Raw genomic sequence first — 8,395 nt, 5'->3', positions numbered from 1 at the left:
AACGAGTGGGCGGGCTTCAGATGGCCCCCGGCTGTCGTGTGCACACGCCCACCGTGACACGTGACAGCTGGGGCCCATCGTGAGCACTGAAGGGGTTAACTAAATACACTTTCAAAGATGATTTTGCCATTTTCAATTTTGTATGGAGTCAGCATAAAGTATTTGGGTTTATGTTTCACTCAATCCATTAACATTTCGATTTCCCCAAATATTGAAAAATGTATGCAAAAGTTATATATGCTCACTATTAACTGACATCCCTTCTACATTTCTCAGTGGGGTCATCTCAATACCATTAAAATGATGATAACTCGCATCATAAGCTATATCATTTCTAAGATACCTCTCCCCATACCGTTTAAATCCTTTAAAAAGATAAATTCTATACTTTCCGTGTTCCTTTGGAGTAACAAAAATCCTCTCATATCTCTGTTGCAGCTAAAGCGTCAAAAGCAGATATTGCAGTAAATGTGCCTGATTTCTCCAAATATCACAGGGCGTTTTTATTGTGTCAAGTCTTCTTGTTGGCTCTCCAGTAAACTGGTCATTGTGGTATGATCTTGAAAAATCTTATCTTTCCCCTTTTTCTTTTCAAGAATATCTATCCTTCACAAGCACACCTCAAACTCTATTCCTGTCCTTAAATATTCATGCAAATTGTTTGACTCTATATTACCCTACACTCCCACAGACCTTGTATCTTTTCTTAATTTTACTATTTGGCAAATAAATTAATATTGATTCATGATAAGTCTATCTATTGGAGATCCTGGAGAGAAAAAGTTTTAATTTGGGTACATCAACTTTTTGCTCAAAATACATTTATATCGATCTCACGGGCTTGGCATCTTTTTGGCTTTCCTTTCAAAATAAATACCGGCTTTTACAACCTGCTATTTGCTCTGCGCATACTCAATTTAATTTTTTTCGTCCTACTGTTTCTGCCTCGACTAGGAAACTGTACACCCTTTTGCACACTAACCCCAAATCATCTATTATTTGTTCTCATTTACTTTGCTCCACTACCGACAGGGAAAAAATAAAGGTAGAAATATCTCAGAAACAAGATTTAGGATTGAGCTGGTCTGTTTCACTTTGGAACAAAATATGGGCCAAAATTAGGAACTCCTCTAGAGTGGCAACTACCACATAAACACTCTTTTCATATTTATAATAACCTATTTATTTTACCTATGGTCCTACATAAGATACATTTTGAGCTTCTTGACACTTGTTGGATGTGTTTCTTAGACCATGCAGATTTTAAACATTTACTTTTCATTTGCTTTTGTGTTATTGATTTTTGGACATGCATTTGGATTCAAATTACTACATTTTTCACTCCACTGTACCCTTTTTCATTGCTAACATCATTCTGGGAAGTTTATCTGGTGTTTAGATCACATATTCATCTAATATGCAAATTCTAGACTTACTAATAGCAGTTACATTTCAGCAGATTACCAAAAACTGGAAGGACTTGTCTAAATGATCTTTCCATGCATGGTGGTATGCAATTTGTCATAATCATAGATTGGATACAGCACATGTGTTGCCTCTCTCTCTTGCTGTAAAACGTTTGATTTTATGGTCTCCTGTTACAAAGTTCGCAGATGACTATGCAAAAAGTTTTTTTACATGTACACCTGCTTAACAGGAAGAATGTTTTAATATGTGTATTAATGTTATTATGTTTTCTACATTGTATTAAATATCTCCATATATACCCGACCTTCTTCCTCTTACACCATGTGCTACCCACTCTTTCCCTGGTTAATCTTTGAGTTTCATGCTTTCAGCTGTAAGACTTTCTGCTGCTATATTACATTATTTATTTATGCCTTAATTTATTCTTAATAAACTTATTTTTGAACTTAAAAAGACAAAAATGAAAGGTTGAAACATAATTATAGTTATGAAAACTTTATTTACGATACAAACCACAATTAAACTATACAAACGGTAGAAATCCTAAAGTTATAGTTATAAATTCCATTTGTTCCTCGGATATTAATTTACCTTGAAAAAATTAAAAGACAAGAAGTGTTTGGCAAAACAAGAACAGGTTGGTTTAATTAAATGCAGTGGCTGGAAGAGTATCAACAGAGTCACTTCTGAAGACAGTCTCGATGTACAGAAGATTTGGCTGATCTTAGATACAGTTCATGAAGTACAATACAATACAATGATTTCAAATTCTTGGAAAACATGTGGGCATCTGACTTTGTGGTATTTTGGAAACACGTGCCTTTTTCCAAACATGATTTATTGGGGCCAATCCCTCTGACCTGTTTGTGGTGTAACTGCGTATGTGTGGGATCGATCTGGGTTTTCCCTGGTTTTGTCTTTGGGCTAAGTGTAACCTCACCTGTGGCCTAGCAATCAGTAGACTTGGGTTTGGGTCACAGGGCCTGTCTGACCGCGTATCTCTGACTCACAGATGATGGGGAGGTCATCTTGGGTGAATTCAACAGCAATGATACAAGTTTGTTATCACGTGTACATATAACATGGTGGTCATTGATATCATATTTACTGACATTCTCATTATTATTATGCGTATAGTTGTCATAGTGTACATCAACATTGTTTGTACTGGTATTGACATTGTTATTGGAGCCGAGTTTATGGCGTACATCAACATTTCATTTAATGGTATTGCTGTTGTTTTGCATGCATATATCATGGTGTATAATGACATCACCTTCACCAATATACTCTCTCTAGTTGACTTTCAACTACATTATCCTCAAATTCAATGACAGGCACATTATTCAAAACAGTATGGGTTGCTGAAGTGTCTGATATTCTTTCTCCAGCTATTTGCATACTACCTAATTTGAGGACAGCGTCTTTACAGCAGGAAACCCCCACTTGTAGGAAACCACAGAACAGTAGTACAACACTTAAAACTGGGAGTAATAACATGAATAATTTTGACTCCCAAAAGAAGATACAGGAAAAAATACGATAAAACCAGCCCTGCTCAGGGCCCCTCCCTCCCTCTTAATGTCAGCTTGTAGACAATGCAGTGCTTGTATGGCAATACCAAGAGTTCAGTTTTCAAGATCATTTACAGAAACGAAAGTACAACATGAAGCACCAGTCTTAGCACACACCACACCCTCTATCGCAGTCATCAAGTCCAACATGTACCGATGTTGCATTATTATAAGGCAAATGGCTCTCAGTTCTTCCTTGATAGTGTTTAGGCCGAGCTCAGTGTCGTTGATCATCTTCAGCATTTCCCACCTGGGTATTTGTAATCAGCGGGTGTTTGCCTTCATTTGCAAGGTGAAGAATGGTATGGACCCCCCGGGTTTACTTGTGATTCAGAAAACAGTCTAAATTCTTCCACAATGCTCTTGTACTGAGCCCAGTCAAAATATTCTACTTCTTCAAGCTTGATGCAACAGAGTTGTTTTCTTCAGCCGCGGATGTTGGGACAACTCAGACAGATATTCTGCAGGGATCAACAGGGTTTGGGTGTTTATGGTCATTAGGGTGTAGAGGCCCGCCATCCGGGGACGAGCTGGGTGTAGGCAAGCTGGGTACACTGCCAATACATATCCATCAACATGGTGCTACTCCACTGCAGGCCAGGAATATTCAGTATTACTTCACAGTCCTCATTGGAACCAAGTGCGATGGTATTACCTCTGAAACACAAACAATACTGTGTAGGTTTCCGCACAATTAGAGGTTGCCCTCCAACCATGTGTACCTACTAAGCTTGGTATCCCATGTTTCCTAACACAGAGTGTCTATGCTGGTGGTTGACACCGTCCCACGGGACTCATTTCTCCTAGCATGATCAAGATGAGCAGCCCTGCACTGGAATTCCATATCCGGGGTCCACTTGTCATTAAAATAGGCAGCCCTAAATATGTGAAGAGCCACTCTGGGACTGCAGATGGAGGCGGGAGTGAACGTATTTGTGCACTGGTGGGGTGGTCTTGCTACTTTCAAGAGCCTCTTTTCTAGGAAATCCTGGGGCAAAACAGTGTCCTCCCCTATAATTCCCCCTTCTTCACATCTTGTCTAGTTCCAACTTGTATGTTGCTAGCTTCGGTAAAAAGGTACAGTGCTGTGGGGTTGGTCTCATACCGGGTAATGTTTACTGCTGTTTTATGGGGTTCTACTTTATCGGGTTGAATCTTGATCCTAATTCTACACAGGTAAACGTGAATAAGACAATTGGCTTTCTCTGGAGCTATCTCTTGGGATACGCAAAGCCTGTCTGCACCTATGGCATGGGATATGAGTGAACAAAAATAGCACAACCAGTTTGTGGTTGAGTGCCCATGGTGGTCATGTGCTGATACCGTGTGTTATGTAGGAGTGTGCCGTGTAGTGCGTGAGGAATGCTAGTGTTTGGCTCAGCATGGGTATAAGTGAGATGGGAGCGGCCTCTACTCATGCTTTGCAAGAATGTCAAAGTATGTTCCATGAATCTTGGCATATTTCTGGCTCTGAATGGGCATGAGAGCACCCATGCTAACCATAGTGTGTACAAAATACATAACTTGGACAACATTTGTAGGTTTAGGAATGGTCTTCAGAGAGATGTTTTGCGCCCAGGGCTGTCTTATCTTGGAGCGGTGCAAAAAAGGGTCACTTTTTCCCAAAAAAAGGCAGCCATAAATTGAAACTTGCAGTGTGTGTTCTTGAATGGTAGGCCTTGTTGACGTCCTTTTGAGAGCTTTGATTGAAGGGGCGGCGGGCCGCTGTAAAGATGGTGAATGTATGTCTTTTTTGGCAGACCTGTTGGATAAGAGCTGTGGGTTGTAGGTTAGCTTGGAAAAAAAACATTGTTGGACAGTTTTTTGGAAAGTTCCTGTGCTTTTCGTTTTAGGAGTACCTTCTATAACTTCACTGTGCATGAAACTTTCTAGCTGGGTCCTGGAAAGAGGTGGTAGCACTTTTAGGAATGGTGAGTTTTAGTTGGTTTATTGTTATTTTGTGAGTACTCCTGTTCGCCCCTCTCCTTGCTTCGGTGGGTGGAGATGTTTTCTCTGTGGGCTGCTTCAATTGAAAATGTTTATGTGTGTGTTTCTACTTTTACAGGTGCAGGGGTGTCTTTTTGATGTGCATGGGCTGCCAGCAATGTGAGAAATTTTATTTTTTTATTTTTATGGGTTTTGTGGGTAATGGTGCTGTTCCCGTTGTAATGTGCATGTCCCTCTGGTTTCTGCACATGGCTTGTGATGAGGGTTTCCCTAATGGAGTTGGGTGCTTGGGTTATGTCCTATTTCTGGAAGGCTGGGGTTTTGAACTAATTTCGGGCTTCCTTGTGCGGGGTTCTATCGTGCGATTACCTATTGTTCGGGATGTTGCTGCTTCTAACATAGCATACCAGAAGTAGCCGAGGGGTAGTTTGTGGCCGCGTATGGCTCAGCAGGGGAACGAATGGGATGGTGCTTGTTTACTGTGTTTTTTCAAATCAAATCAAATCAAAAATAGCTTTATTCGATTTAAGAACTAAATCATAAAAGCACAGTTTTAAACACTTATTTAAATACATTTTCTAAAAAATAACATTTATAGTTAAAAAAAAAAAAAATCAGGTTTCAGATGCCCCCATATATTTTCTGTAATTAATAACACTTTTCAAATAAGAAGCAACAGCCCCTCTTTTTGAAATTTGGTTTTAAAAATCTTTTTCTTGGGTACAAATAGAACTTACCGAATAAAGTAATATACAATGTCGATTGTTGCAATATGGCATCACACGGGCAAACACCCACATTTTTTGACCAATCATCAGTTGTAGGGAAGGTTTTAAGTCTGTGAAAGGACCCCAAACGAAATTGAGTTAAGAGCATCCTATCGTAGCTCCCTGGTACACAAACTAAATATGGCTGCGTGGCATAACATGAAAGCATTAGTTGATCGTCCAATACTGTAGGTTAACAATCTCCAGAGTAAGTCTGATGGTTTGTAAATGTGCTATGTGAGACATTTTAAAGGTAACCAGTTCCTCTCTTATAGTACATTAGGCATATACGTGCAAGCTATCACTGCATGCCTGACACTCTATGTAGCTGGGAGATCCGAATTTCAGATCATGTTGCCCTCACACACCTTTTATAGGGGTGTCATGCTTCATCATAGGGCCCCCCTCATCGGACCGGCGCTGCAATGTCCAACGGGCCTGGTGGCTACTTTGGTGGAGTTCTTTTGATCTGTAAAACGCCGTATGAGAAGGGTGTATATGGGCAATCAGTATTATGTGTGTAGTAACGTGAATAAGTGATTTAAAAAAGGCTCCAGGTCTATAGAATTTTTTTTTTATTCAGTATTAGAGCTGGGTCTCATTAAAAACAGTGATGACACCAGCAGGGCTTGAGGTACCAAGGTGGCAAAAATGGAGTGTATCAGGTCGACATGTTTCGTATCATAAATGCTCCAGGTACGAGCGACACTTCTTCAGGACCTATGATGTATGCTGACGGATCCCCATGTGATGCGTCATGCAAAAAAGCCTCCAGAGTCGGAAGAGGTACTAGGATCAAAGGGGAATCCCGAATAGGGACATCACCCTTTCTTACCTTTCCACCTAAGTCACAAGGGAGACAGAAGGGGAGGGGGTGGAAGGGGAGGACAGAGAGAGGCGACATAAATGAGTGTGGTTCAAAGAATACGAGTGCTTCAATTAGAAGTATAACGTCTGTTTTAAAATAATTGAAGTGGTAAGGCTGGAAACCTCTTCACAGCCAATAGGATATAACCAGCTATAGATATATAGTGAAAATAAAAGCTAACATTAACTAGATCAAATGCATATAACAAACACCTTAAAAACAGACACCAAAAGACCACCTAGTCTGAAGTGATAATCCAAGCTAGGTGATACCATAGCTTTTCAGAAACACCAAATGAGGTGTAATTCTTACCTTAATTAAGGCAGCGGGGTAAACATCATGGATGAAGGGGGGGTCAACTCAATATACTAAAAGGATGCCAACTAAAAACAAGGAAAAAAGAAGAAAGAAAGAAAGAAAGGCAAAGAGACAACCGTTAGAAATACTTCCCAAACTTGGATAATGATGATAACCTAATCTAGAATGGTGTCCATCACTAAGGATAAATATGCGCTAAATGTCAGAGTCCGTCAAAACCAGTGGCAACTAGCACGAGGTAACAAGATGTGGTAACCAGGACCCATGATTTAGAGAAAGGGAGACTCACCGAGGTTAACGGTGACTCTAGGAGTGTAGAAGGACTCCGAAAATGGCAAAACACAATTCAAAGAACTATACACGGAAAGCGAGACCACTCGAACGTAGAGCGGAATCGGGACCCGAAAGAAACCGGCGTGCCGAAAATACAGATAAATGGGGCCGGCAGTGTGTCCCAAAGCGGACATAGGCGCATAACATAATGCATGCTATGGGAACTATAGCATGGGTTATGCGGTGGAACCGTGCTCGAAGTTAAAAGCTATGCAACACTCACCGACTAACCCGAGGGCAAATGCTCCTCTGTCAGGTATCCGCCGTATCCTCTATATGTGTATACTGCAGTGGCCGCCATAAGTATAGATGGGAACACGGAACGCGACCCTGCGTGAGAGGGGCGCGATGACGGAATAGGGGGCGTGGTTACCCGCCATCTTAGCCCCTGATCACTGCCTGACTGTTGAAATAGAAGAGGGGGGACGGCAGGAATAGGAAGACACAACATAACAAACAATGTGTCTAATAAGAAAGGTACCTATTAATAAGCAATTCGATGCTGCCTTAATGTTAAGGCGCGGCATTAGAATGAATAGGTGAACACAGGGCGCCTCCGCAAATGCGGGTGCGTTGTCAAAGATGGAGGCGGGGTTATACTTTTGCTTGTCTTCGAGTCACTGCCAGTAGCACGTGAAATCGTGTGCGAGGAAAAGATATAAATTATATAAAAAATATATAAATCTATAATATCTCATATGGGACGTGTATTAGAGAGGGGTAGATGAGAAACACCTCATACCATCGGTATGCAGATATATTGGAGGCAGACTACGAATTAGTCATGAAAACAAGAAAGTGTCAAAAAGAATGTATGATGCAACGGTGTATGAAGTAGTTGTAAATAATAATTTGTCATGTAGTGTAGAGAAAAGGTTAGTACACGACAGACATGGTTAATACACAAATCGTATATTGTTCCGTGCTAGTGTGAAGCCATAATATGACTTAGTGGTCGGTCCGCATCTCGGACCAAGGAATGGCATCGTTCAATCCCTTCTTTTGAGTGGGCAGACGGAAAATCCACCTTTGTTCTGTCTCAAACAGTTTACCGGTTGACCAGTTGGTATTGCTTTCAATTATTGTCCATACCATCTCATCTGCCCCATGAGGGTGGGACAGGAAGTGGGTACTCATTTTTGTTGATGATCTACCGCATC

At 40.8% G+C, this 8,395-nt stretch overlaps 1 long non-coding RNA gene across 1 annotated transcript; it reads right to left on the bottom strand.

Annotated features, from left to right (window-relative positions):
• Window positions 1-1,909: 1,909 nt before the first annotated feature.
• Window positions 1,910-7,559, bottom strand: LOC146808493 (uncharacterized). Its single transcript, XR_014967575.1, has 4 exons — window positions 7,459-7,559; window positions 6,897-6,967; window positions 5,687-5,787; window positions 1,910-3,659 (listed from the first exon to the last, which is right to left on the bottom strand). It is a non-coding gene; the product is annotated as an uncharacterized LOC146808493 (long non-coding RNA).
• Window positions 7,560-8,395: the final 836 nt, after the last annotated feature.

This window comes from Triturus cristatus, chromosome 8 (genome assembly GCF_964204655.1).
Source record: "Triturus cristatus chromosome 8, aTriCri1.1, whole genome shotgun sequence".
Lineage (NCBI taxonomy): Eukaryota > Metazoa > Chordata > Amphibia > Caudata > Salamandridae > Triturus > Triturus cristatus.
Note: the sequence above shows the minus strand (reverse complement) of the source record. Positions and strands in the feature narration are given on the sequence as shown.